Below are 12,240 nucleotides of genomic sequence, written 5' to 3' on the forward strand. Positions count from 1 at the left end.
GACGCTAAAATTTTTGAAAGCAAAGATTAGATTTTATGATGCTCTATGAGGCATCATCTTGCAAGTGTTTGTAACTGGCTGCTTGCCTTGGAGCACGTCAGTGGTTATTGTTGTTTGAAGAATTAGTTATGTGCTGGTGACCTCTTCAAAGAGGCACTGAGCTGGGCTGGAATAACACAGCCAGCGATAACCACTAGGATGGTAACTGCACGATCTCTTGACCAACGCACTTCATAGGGTATGGTGATAGGCCTTTGAGTAAGGAACAGATCCTACCTCTCTGAAACCATGCTATAATCTGGGTCAGTAGCATGCAGTGCTGCAGCAGAAATGCTGAGTCACAGCTTAAAGCAGTGACTGAGCACCTGGTGTGAAGGCAGGGCCAACCCAGGGGAGCTCAGGTGCATGCAATGAAGCTGAGTGATCAGAAGGGATGGATCCTAGGTCCACCCCCTCCCAGATCTCATTTAAGGGTTTGCAGTAGAGGTGAGGATATCTTGCTGAGGATCTCTGCATAGCTGAGGCCTTCTGAAGATAAACAGCTTATTTCTTTTATTTCTGTGCCTCCAGCTCTTGAATTTGAGTAAATCCTCTCTTGCTGTTGTCTAGGATCTTGCTGTTCTGCTGTTGTTGCTGTGCTTTCTATTGCATTACCTCAGAAAAGTAAGCTGGTGTGGGCATGATGTGATCACCTTGTAACAGTTCCTTTAGGTCTCTCCAGCCTGAATCTGGTTGTACCTCAGTTTCCTCGTTACATAGTTGTATTTGAAGTTCTGCTTGCTTTGAATTCAGTTCTTTCAATTGAAATGAATACCAAACACAGAATCCTGAGTTCAGAGCTTTCAGCTGGAAGAGATTTAGTTCAGTGTTAAACAGAAATTAATATTAGCCATTAAACATTTCAGCTGCTAATTAAATAGGCTATTTATTATACATAAACTATTCATGTTTTCACTTTGCAATCAGATGAAATTTCATTAGGACACTTAAGTAACAGCAAAGGGACAGCAGCAGCTAGCTTTTGGGGTATTTGTGGTTCAGTGTATTGTTATATTGAGTTACTATCTTGTTCTGATTGCTAAATAGTTTTATGATGTGTCTGGTAGAATTTACTTTTGTTTTGGCAAGGGCATTAGGATGATAAATAGCCCAGCAAAGAAAAGTAAATTACAGCTGAGTTCAGAGATGGGATTTGGATATTTAAGTCCATAGCTGCTGTAGTCATTACAGGGATATGTAAAAGGAACTAGATAACTTTACACAAGTCTATTTGTCAAACTTATTACAAACCAAGCACACAGATATGAGCTGCAGTTCATCTATATCATCAATGCTGCAAAGCTCTCTTTTCCCAGCCTCTTTTCTTTTGCTTTTTACTTGGGAGCTGACAACATTTTGAGGTTTTCTGTTCTTTGTTGGTTTTCTGTGTTTTGTGTCAACTTGAAGAGTGGATGCTGCCTTGTAGTTGGGGCAGAAATGACGTTTTGCCTTCTTCACATCTGCTTTGTGACCTTGAAGTGTGTAGTTTCTTCCCCTTTGGTACAGAGGTACAATTAATTACATGCAAATCATTGAGGATGGGACAATTAATGTTTATCTGAGGGAACTGCATGATGATTAAGCCTTCATTTGCTATACGATTTCTTTCTTTCTCATTAACCCTGCTGAAGCAGGAACTTTGAAATGAAAATCAAATGTGAACATCATTCCTGGAAATGCAGGGGCTGAATAAATCAGTTGAGACAAGGCAGTGCAGGCACTGCCTATTAGTGGCCTTGCCCAAGACACAGGAGTAGGCATACAGCTTGCTGCACTGCCTGTTCCCCTGGTTTTTCTGCTGATGTGCTCTGGGAAGTGGAGGTACAGTGAAATAATAGGCTCAAAAAAGAAAACCTCATACAGACAAAAAAAGAATAAATCCTAGAAGCCACGCAGCAGAGAACACTGATGTGAAATAAACAGAGCCTGATAAGTTCTGAGATCTATTCTTTCAGCTCGTGATTTTCCCCTGAACTTGGTATATGGAAAATAGAGATATGTGTGCTTGGCTATTCTTTGCTACTGATGTTTTGTGTTTAGCTTGGATGTGGGTTTGATGGAGAGGATAGCTTGTCAACAGCAGCTGTGATGATGGGGAAGTTATCCTAGCAGGACACTTGGCTGGGGGACAGCAGCCAGAAACATCCGCAAGTACCCAGCCGAGGTCTGTGATCTGCTTGGCCTTGAGAAGACAAGGATCCTTTTGTCTGTGATGCTGCAAGGGCCGAGATCAACTGAAAGTGTGGGAAACACAGGCCAGTCTGCATACCATGCTTAATTTGATTAAATGTATAATTGTCAGTAACACATTAGAGTTCAGCCAAGCCAATTTATAACTTTCCTTATGATTTGTTGCATTGTTTTAATGCAGTCAGGACTGGATTTTATTCTGGTTTAAGTTGTGTTTATACTAATATGTGCTCTTTACTTCTGGAAATGAGAAGTGATTTAGTGATGCCAGTAGAACTAGTTAAAAACAACCAATCTGAGATTGCTCTAGGACTTGGTTTGCAGATAATATGAATAATAGCTATGTTTTTTGGGGGGGAAAGTGAGTTCAGCTGTCATGGAGCTGGCATACAGGAGCAGCAGCCCTTTTAAGAAACAATGCTGAGATGCAGTCTTGATTCTGGAGGTCTGACAGTACCACTTCCTTCTGGTATTAAACACTCATCTCTGTACTGCACAACGCTACGTCATGTTTGAATTGGGTAACCTGAAATCTAATAGATGATGCGTTGTGCCTGATGTTTGTTAGCAAGCAGCTTATGCAGCAGCTTCCATTGCTCTTTGCTGTGTGCTTCTCTCCATTACCCCGTTACTGGGGCACAAATTTGTGCTCAGATGAGCACAAATATGAGCCTGAGCTGGGAGTTGTCCAACCTCAGCACCTGAGCTGGGCTGGTTATGGGAATCTTTGTTAGTGCTGACCTGGCCCATGCTGGGCTACTTTTGACTCTAGTTACTGCTGTGCTGGCCAAGAATAACATGCAAATACTTATTTCTTTTAGTGGGAAGTGCAATAATTTCTTCATATGACTTATTTCTAATAATCAGCTGATTAATCCAGCTATTAAGTCAGGGGAAATGAAGGCATTATGTTTTATACCCTCTATTCTGTTAACAATGGAGGATATAAATTAAAAGGGAGAAGTTGCACTAACAAGCCTGCAAAGCTGCAGGTGAGCAGTGAGGTGTCTCTGAGCCATGGGATCCCTGTGCTCGGTCAGCCCACAGCACTGCTGTGTTGTTGTGGGGCTGATGGTCTGGCCTGTGGGGTGCACTTCTGCCACAAAGCCCTGCGTGGTGTCCAGAGCACTGCTTGGGAAAGTCTGCGGAAGATGCTGGTAGGCAGCCAAACCCAGGGCAGTGCTCATCTGATGTTTATTTTTAGGCACAAAGCATGCTTGAGAGCCTAGTGATAGGAAACGGGGACTGAGGAGTCTGAAGGAAGGAAAGAAATGTGCTGGGATTCCTGTCCCCGTCTTCTCTTGTCTCCTCTTTTGCCCTATTGACTGTATCTGGCCAGTTCTGGATTGAGAGGGTGTCTGGAGCACCAGTGACTCAGTAGATCACTGCTGTGGGAGTAGTGCTAAACAACGAGAAGTCCAACTTCCAGATTAAGATTTATTCACCCTAAAATGTAAAGGAGAGCCAAAAAACCTTTTTTTTATTACAACATTAAGACTTAGCATGGGCAAAGTGCCATAACAGCAATTACTCACTTTAGTGTCCTTAAGGCTCTCTCTTAGACAGAACGAAGGGGTGAAACCATTTGTTATTCAATATTATTTGGATAGTAGAGGAAATGTTACAGGACTTATAAGTCTAGATCCTTCAAAGAGATCAGAAAATCTCAATTACTCACGTTGTATATTAACATTAATATCTCATGGTGAAGCTTTTGTGAGCCTGAGATTTTTTTTTAAGCCTCCTTTATTTTGTCTCAATGTAAGGAGAGAACTTTCCTCTGGAAACAGGTTTGTAGACTGCTAGAGAGGACTTGATTTATGTGAAGTTATTCTGCACAGCTAGAGCTTTGAAAGTGATGATGGGGGTGATGCTGTGCTGGATCTTCATCATGGTCTGAAGATTCCTTGTCTGTGGCATTCTGTAACGTGGGACCTGAATTTGTGAAATGTGATACTTCACAACAGGAGCTCCTGCTCTGGGTTTAACAAGCAGCTGGTGCTCAATCCAACACCTCAGCCATTGATGCTAATGTCACACACCTGCATGTGACATAGGTCTGAAACACAGGTCATTCAGCCCAGCAGTGCTGTTCAGTGCCTTGTCTTGTTAGCCTTTGGAGTCAAACCTTGGAGAATGGTGTGATCATCTGACTAATGAGGTAAAGGTGGCTGCTATGTCTGTGTACTAAAGGTGGCAACCAATGGTCACCACCATCATGGCTCTAACTTGTTCAAACCTCCAGCTGTGAGAGGGGGGAACTTATATCCCTGGAACAACCTGAGTTCCTCTGGTGAGTAATTAAATGTAGATAAAAGGGGAAAGCTGAAGGCAGGATGAAATGAAATGTGGTAACTTCTACAGGGCAAGTCCATGTGGGTAGGCAAGAAGCTTTTGCTGAAGGAATTGTGTTCTTCTAGCCCCACAGTGTCATTTAGAATGGCCTAACTGGGATTTTGGACAGAGCACTGGTGGGAAGAAGAATGTGCACCAAAACACTGCCATCCACTGAAACACTGCATTTGTTATTAAGCTAAATACTCCTGTTTACATTAACTTCCTTCTTTGTGCTCTTCTCCATGTTGTAGTAAGGAGGAAAAGGAGATTGTATGTATATTTTCTCCAAATCCAATTCCAGTCAGGTCACAGCTACTTCCAAAAACTGAAGCAAAAATACGCCATTGATCCCCTGTCTGGAATTTCCCCCTCGTGCTGTGGTTCAACTTAGATTTTGATGAGTTATTAGAGCTGTGACCAAGGCCAATTGCTACTTCCATTACAAACCTCAGTTCCTAAGAGTCTTCTAACTTGTGAAAACAAAAAATTGTTGTCACACTCAACTGAGCAATTGTATTAAAAAGAATTGCAACTTCTCCTCAGTTTTTCCCTCCCTGCCTTCCCCTTCCCTGGGAGGAGGGCGGGGATGGATGATGACACTCCAAAAACTGATGGTATTTTGAGCAGGGAAGCTGCTGATGCTAGCAGAAGATCGTGTTAGGGACCACTGGAGAATCTTTGTTGTGTGTCTCCACCACCCATAACTGCAGCCAATGAGGTCATGTGCTCTATCGTAAGCAGAACAAATTGCATCTTAAAACAAATGGTGGTGTTCCTATTCCTACATGGCTTTTAGCATCTCTGCTACTTTCCAGTCAAAACGGAAAGTTGCCTGTGTATGGCAGTATTTTTTTTTTTCAGTGTTCATCTTAAATTGCTTTCTCCTCTTTCCAAAGCGCTTTTCCCACCATTTCAGTAAAGCTGCTAAGAACTGAGTTTCTTTTCCAAGGGTTGGAGACACCTTGTGAATAAACCTCAGCAATGTGTTTTATACAGTGACACTTCGTGATGCTCCTAGAGCTGCACAAATTGCCCAGGTAATGCTACCTCTCAGTGTGAGAGATGGCTAAACAAACTTATGTTTGCATATAGGTTACTGCACACTTCATCTGTAAGTCTGTGTTAAATAGGTTAAAAAAAAACTGATGTCAGTTTGCTTCAGTCAATTGAAATATCTAATATGTCTAAAGTTTTTTTAAAAAGATGCTTGTATTTCCATTGATGTCCCTGGAGGTCTATCTGTTTGTAATACTGATTGACTACAGCAGGAGATATGAACCAAATTTGCTCCAGAGAGTCTGAACTTGTGTTGGTTTTTCTGTTCATTAGCTGTGGACAATAATGCTTCCTTTGCATTTTTATCTTGAGTTGCTACATTTCTTCCATTTGCGAGAACCAATCCTTCTTGCAAATACATCTAGTATGATTAGTCTTGAATTTAGCTGCAGGTCTTGGGCTCTCTTCCATTGCTAGTACTAATTGATGTCACTTTTCATTTATGAATCCCTTACAGTTTGGATGTGTTTGTATATATCCACTTGTACATAATGCCTGTCTAAAACATCACGTCAGTGGTGTCTACGGGAAGCACTGTGATCTCCTGCGAAGCATCTTAATTAGTTTTGCCTTTCATGTTGACATCCTCAATTCTAGGCTTGAGTTATTTACTAGACTTTCCTCCTTGTTTGTCAAAACAGAGCGGTTTCTTCAGAGCAGAACATAATGCAAACGCTAATTAAAACTGACAAGTCAAATTGACACCCATTTCAATTACAAAAGGAAAAAAACTACGAAAAAGTCCATTCGCTCTTACTGGAGTTGACTGAAATTGATTATGGGAGTCTGAGGAGGCAGACAGAAGACCCTGTTTTGCTGTTTCCAGAGGCAGGTGGCTGCTACCCCATGGGCCGAGGGCAGCAATCTTGCTCCCACAGCCTGACTTCAAAGCTGCTGTGCTGCACCTGCTGAGAGATGCCTTGGAGGTGGTGGCTGGTGAGCTGGCCTGGCTGCATGGAATCCCAGGAGCTACCTGTCCAGGTGTCAGGCAAGTACTGAGAGTGGTGGTCATCAGTGCTCTCTCCAAAGTGCTCTGTGGGAGCTCCTTGATTTAAGCCAAGTAGTTCTTTATGAGCCTTGCCCGTGCCAGTGCAAGCAGGTTGGCAATGCAGCCTCTTTCACTCCCTGTGAAATGAAGGGAATAAAACAGGCACTGCCCACAGAGTACTGGCTGCTGTCATAGCTGACAGCAGTGTGGGAGCCCTCTTTGTGTAGCAAGGAGTTTGGCTGGTTGATAATTATTACCTTCCCTCCCCTCCTGAGAGGCAGAAGATGGTGCAGGCACCTAATTATCATATAAACTTAAGGGTTTTCTTTCATAAGGGCTCTGCATCATTTGCAGTGCATTCTGGTGTTGTGCTGATGGTGTTAATAGATCAATTAATACTTAACACTCATTTGGTGGGGTGTGTGTGGGTCTGTCAAACTGGGCATATTTAGTTAGTAAGACATGTCTATCCATATAAAGTTTTAAGATCTACATCTTGTTGTGTTCTAACATGTGCCTGCCCTTGTAAATATAAGGATATGTTAACTTTAATCATGTCCTAAAAAAAGCATTTGTGTATGATTATTAGTATCCTGCAACCTCTTTCAGTCTGTATCCACTACTAATGATAGCTTTTAATCTATTTTTTATCATCTCTTGGGAAGACTCTTCCACTCTCCTTCAGAAGCCTGGTTCTTTCTCATGGCCATCGCTCCATAAGCCACCTCTGGGACCCATTGCTGTTTCAGCGCCAACGAGATGCTGGGCACCAGAACAGTTCCCAAGTGAGTGCTTTTCTTACTCTCCTTCCAACCCTTTTTGCCTGGTAAGTGAAGGCAGCTAGGAGAGAAAGCCATTGCCTCCTGCTTCCTGCAGATCCATCCCTGTATGACAGAATATTCCTTGGGAAGTACTCATTGCTTTTCTTTAACTAGTTGATCTTGTTATGGTGTGTAAATCTTCCCCCCTCCACCCCCCCTTGTAGTTCATTACAGCAGCTCACATGGGTTAGCTCACTGTAGGTTGAAAACTGAACTTCAAGTATCAGCTTAACTTCTAACAGCACCTGTTCAGTGCTGTAAGTGAAGCTCTTGTTTACAAGTCCTACAAATGTGAAGCTCCATGACATTTCAGGGAAGCAAGCTGGTGTGATCTCTCTTGAAGGATGGCTCATGGGGTGCATTACTACAGCAATCAGCCAGCAGACACCACACCTCCATTTACCTGAGTAAAATTCAGGAGGAGATGGCTGGGTGCTTAACAGTGTTCTTTGGAGCACAACTGCAATCCTCCATCTGAGCCTCATTGGATAAGATGGTGGAGAGGCACTGGAGAACAGAAAGAAGAGTAAATGACTGAGCTCCAGAGCGTGTATCAGCAGACTGATAGCTCTGTAAGGACCTTCCCCATGGCCTACCTTCTCACCAAACTGCTGCTGCAGCAGATGGGGATGATTCGGGTGAATAGAGAGCTAAGGAGAAGCAGTCAGCAAGTCATGTTGAAGATGTAGCCTTTTTCAACCCTTAGGGAGATAACAGCACTAAGTAACATCATCAGTGGTTTGGACCTGTTTCCAGAGGAGTGCAATAGTACCACAAGTGTGCTGAGAACACTGGAGGGCAGCATATCTTGGCTGATTCTGATTCCATCTATGCAGGATCTTTCTGGCCTCCAACCCAGAACGCTGAGCCAGGCTGGGAGACAGCTATACACAAGGTGAGGTCTCAAACCACGCTGGAGCTCACAACAGTGATCTGTGAGAAATTTTTCCTGCAGTAAGCTCTTTGAAGCTCCAGAGTGGTTGTTAGCATGAAGATGGGGGCGCTGCTTGGGGCTTTGTTTCCATACACAAAGGGTGGGCAATAGGGAGGGATGTTTCTGTATGATAGCTGTCTTTTACTGGAGAAATACTGTGGAGACAGGTGACGGGCAGAGACAACCAGTCTCCCTGTGGATCTGAAATGCAGGCAAAACTCAAGAGACTTGCAGCAAGGTGGTGTGGGGGGCAGCCCTCAGCCAAGCATGGAGTGCTGTATTGTGTGGTGGGCAGTTCCAACCCAGGTGGGACGTGCCCCTTGTTTAACTGAGACTCTCAAATGAAAACGAGAACTACTGAATTAGGACTGGAACCTCTTATCACAAGGATTTTTACTGCTGTGTAAAAAGAGGCAAAAATTATAGTGTGAAAAGGTTTGATCCTCTTAGGGAAACTGCTACAGACTTATGAATTATGATTCATGTAGGGAACAGTAGATTCAATTAGGAAATAGGAACTGAAATCTTATCTCTGTCCTTCCAGGTATATCATAGTATAACACCACTCCTTAATCCTGATTCATTTATAGCATGGCTGGGACAACTGCTGTTACTGCATAGTGGCACATGGCACAAGATAGTTCATGCTAGGAGCACCAGCTGCCAAGTGCCTACAGCATCTATCACCTTATGTATTCCTATGATGACCAGAGGTTGTCCAAACTCTTCTGTCCTTCAGGTTTTGCTGCTCACGTTTTTAACTTCTTTCACTTGAAGTAACTCTTGCTATGGAATAGGTATTTGAATGCTGAAATAAAACATCTTGTGGTTCAGCAGCATAGGATGCCTGTGGCTGGTGGGGGAGCTGCTTTATTTATGCTACTGCAGAGCTGGGCTTCAAAAAAAAAAAAAAAAAAGGCTAGAAAGGCTAAATCCAGCAGAGAAGCAGTAGAAGATGGATTTTCTTAAGCCTGTGCAGTCAGTAGCAGGCTCCTGCCTGACTAATGCAGTCTTCCAGCACAACAGAGCACAGCTGGTAGCATAGGCAATGTCTTGCATACAGCTCCTGTGAGCATTAATGAAACAGACACAGAAAGCTTCTGGAGGCTGTGTAAATATATATTGATAGGCAAGGATATCTAGCTGTAATCATAGGTAAAGACCTAATCTTCACTTGGTGGAAAGCCTTATTTCTAGAGATAATGACATTTCTACTTCCATGCAGGGACAGCTGAAGGAGTTACCTGGGCACTTCCATTCCCTCCATATTTTTCCAGTTTCAGCCGTGGTGTGAGTGGGAGATAAGAACTGTACACTTGTTGTAAGCAACTCGGTGTGATGTGATCCTGAAACGCTACAATGCTTACCACTGCATTAAAACCAACTGGCAAGAAGCTTGTTTTGAAGAAAAGTGGAATCTCAGGTGAAACTCACCCTGGAAAAGCCTCTGCCCTTTTAGTACCACCCAGCTTGGAGCTGGGGTGAGGGACACAGATAGAACCAGCTTCCCACACATAGCACAAAGCTGGGGTTTGACCGGCCTGGGCAAGCAAACTATAAGCTGATCTGTGGGCAGGGGCAGCTGGCAGGGTAGGAGGGAGGTGCTGTGGCTGTGACCTTTGTGTCTGGCTCTCCTTCCCACCAGCTGCTTGCCCCAGCCTTGAGCCCAGCTGTGACCTGGGGTGAGCTGAGTGCTTCTGAGCTAAAAAACAGTGATGTACAAAACAAACAAAAAAACAGATGTTAATCAGTAATGGCTTGTCAGCTGCAGGGCACTGCAAGTGTGTAGCTCTTCCCAAGGCTGCAGTGTCATCGTGGGGGATAACAGCAGTTTGCTGGTTCCATGGGTGCTCAGCTGCAAGAGGATGGTGGTACAAAGAGGGCTTCTGAGAGGAGGGCAGGGTGTGCTGCCAGAGACCTTGGTGACCCATTGCCCCTTGAATGGCTGGGTTTGCTGGATGTACTGCTTTGTTCCAAGACAAAGTCATTCTTTTTTCCTAGTCCCTTACCTTATCGTGGTACTGCAATCCAGTTGAAAAGCTGAGCTAAGATGCAGGCAGACATGCCTGAAGCTGCATTTGCTGACTGTTTTATTCTGAATGAAAGCTGGCAAGCATCCCATGGGCTGTGACATGGACAGCTCATGGCATGCCTATTGTGCATCTTGTTAGCTTTAACAGTCTCAGTAAAGTAACTGAACAGTGCTCCTCAGGGGGAGCTATCCTTTTCCCATGGGCTTTTAGATGAGAGCATTATTTCCCAGGGCCCAATTTCCTAGTCTGAAATTCTGAATTATTGTCATCTATGGAAACTGTCTACAATTGCTGAAGCTCTCCTTTTGGCTAGAGAGGTGCTAGTACCCTGCTTAGGATGTTTGGTTCCTGGGTGAAGCCAGGAATCTACTTGGCAGATGTAGAAAAGGTCTGTTGTAACATCTGGCCAGCATTACCTGCCGACAACACCAAGCAGATGGAAATCTCAGAGCTTATTTTGCAAATGCATGGAGTAAAGTGCAATTCAATTGCTGAAATTCATGCTCAGTTTTCCACTTTGTGTAGTTTTTGAGGTTATTATTTCTGCTGGTGTTGCTTGATTACTGAAGCTAGCACAGCAAATAATGACAGAAAGACAGGATGTGTAGCAGGTTTAGTTGATATGCAAGCAATGCTGGAGATTTGAGCCCACTGAAAATGCTACTGTAATGAATCACTGTTTTATAAACAGCTTCACATGTGTAACTGCTAGTAACAGATTACGTATACTGATGTCCTTTTGAGGTGGTGAGGTACTGATGTGGAGAGGTATAGGCTCAAGGCAGATGCTGGAAGCTTGAAACTGGAAGACACAAGCAGAGACCAGAACTTGAACCTGAAGCCTGGCAGCAGGTTAGCTTACAGGACTGGTGACAGTAATTTGTCCTATGTGTTCAGTGAGTCACTTTAGAAGTGGCAGAATAATCTGCAAATATAGAGCTTAAACCTTCAAGGCTGGTTCTAATGTAAGTTTTTGAGGTGAAATTCATTTAAGACTTTGATTCGTTGATACAAAAACTACACAAGTGAATCCTACAGTGCTGGATTCAATTGCTCCAGAAGCTTCTGCAGTGCGTGCTGGGGCTCTCTGGAACTTGAGCAGAGCCAGCTGTGGGGTGAGGAGCTGCATTTCTCTTCTGAGCTGCTTAATACCCAGGCACTCCTTCCATTGTCCCTTCAGCTAGTCTGGCATCCCCTAGGCTTGGCCTCAGCTGGATTTTAAAGGTTTCTGGACTGAGATCAAGGGTAGGTTTTGTTTTTGCCCTCTGAATGCCTGAATTACGTCAATGGCTTGGATTCCTCCAAAAATTTGGGAGGGAAATGGGGCAGTGGCAAGTTGAAAAATAGATATGACTGTCTCTCAGTGAGAAGTAGAAACAGTCAACACAGTATTTTTTAGCAATGTTATTATTACTGGAAAGCAGTGTCTAAGTGGAGGCCACGCTGACCTCTTGTACTTAACCCTGAATCAGTCAGTGAAGTAGGATGATGCACCATCACTTGTGCTGCAAGAGTTGTTCACAGATGCTTGATGTAGAAGTGGTGGTTTGAAGGCTGCTGTGGGCTCCTACTGGGATCAGCAGGGCCCTACTATGGCAAGGGGAAGTTGTTGTAAGTCAGAATTGTCATATTCTGTTTTTCTGCTATTTCTTCACTCGTTTCTTCAAGGAGTTCAAATATTAAGAAGTAGTTTTTTTTCTTAAGGAAACCTTTAGCACAAGCCTTCCTATTGCAGAGGAAGGGAGAAGATGGAGTGATTTCAGCCAGCTCTGCATCGGAACGTCACAAACATGATACCTTCCTCAGATGTCTGGCATTTTGCAGGGTCTCTGTAAGTGTATG

At 43.7% G+C, this 12,240-nt stretch overlaps 1 long non-coding RNA gene across 3 annotated transcripts; it reads left to right on the plus strand.

Annotated features, from left to right (window-relative positions):
* Window positions 1-514: 514 nt before the first annotated feature.
* LOC116234915 (uncharacterized) lies at window positions 515-11,331 on the plus strand. Of its 3 annotated transcripts, none has more exons than XR_016470972.1 (6): window positions 515-663; window positions 5,463-5,603; window positions 6,080-6,610; window positions 7,276-7,395; window positions 8,268-8,326; window positions 9,591-11,331. It is a non-coding gene; the product is annotated as an uncharacterized LOC116234915 (long non-coding RNA). The 3 variants fall into 3 exon arrangements; XR_016470973.1 differs by having other exon boundaries at window positions 6,264-6,610; XR_004168227.2 differs by lacking the exon at window positions 5,463-5,603 and having other exon boundaries at window positions 6,449-6,610.
* The last annotated feature ends 909 nt before the right edge of the window (window positions 11,332-12,240 follow it).

Source organism: Phasianus colchicus, chromosome 14 (assembly GCF_987193195.1).
Source record: "Phasianus colchicus chromosome 14, bPhaCol1.hap1.1, whole genome shotgun sequence".
NCBI classification, from domain to species: domain Eukaryota; kingdom Metazoa; phylum Chordata; class Aves; order Galliformes; family Phasianidae; genus Phasianus; species Phasianus colchicus.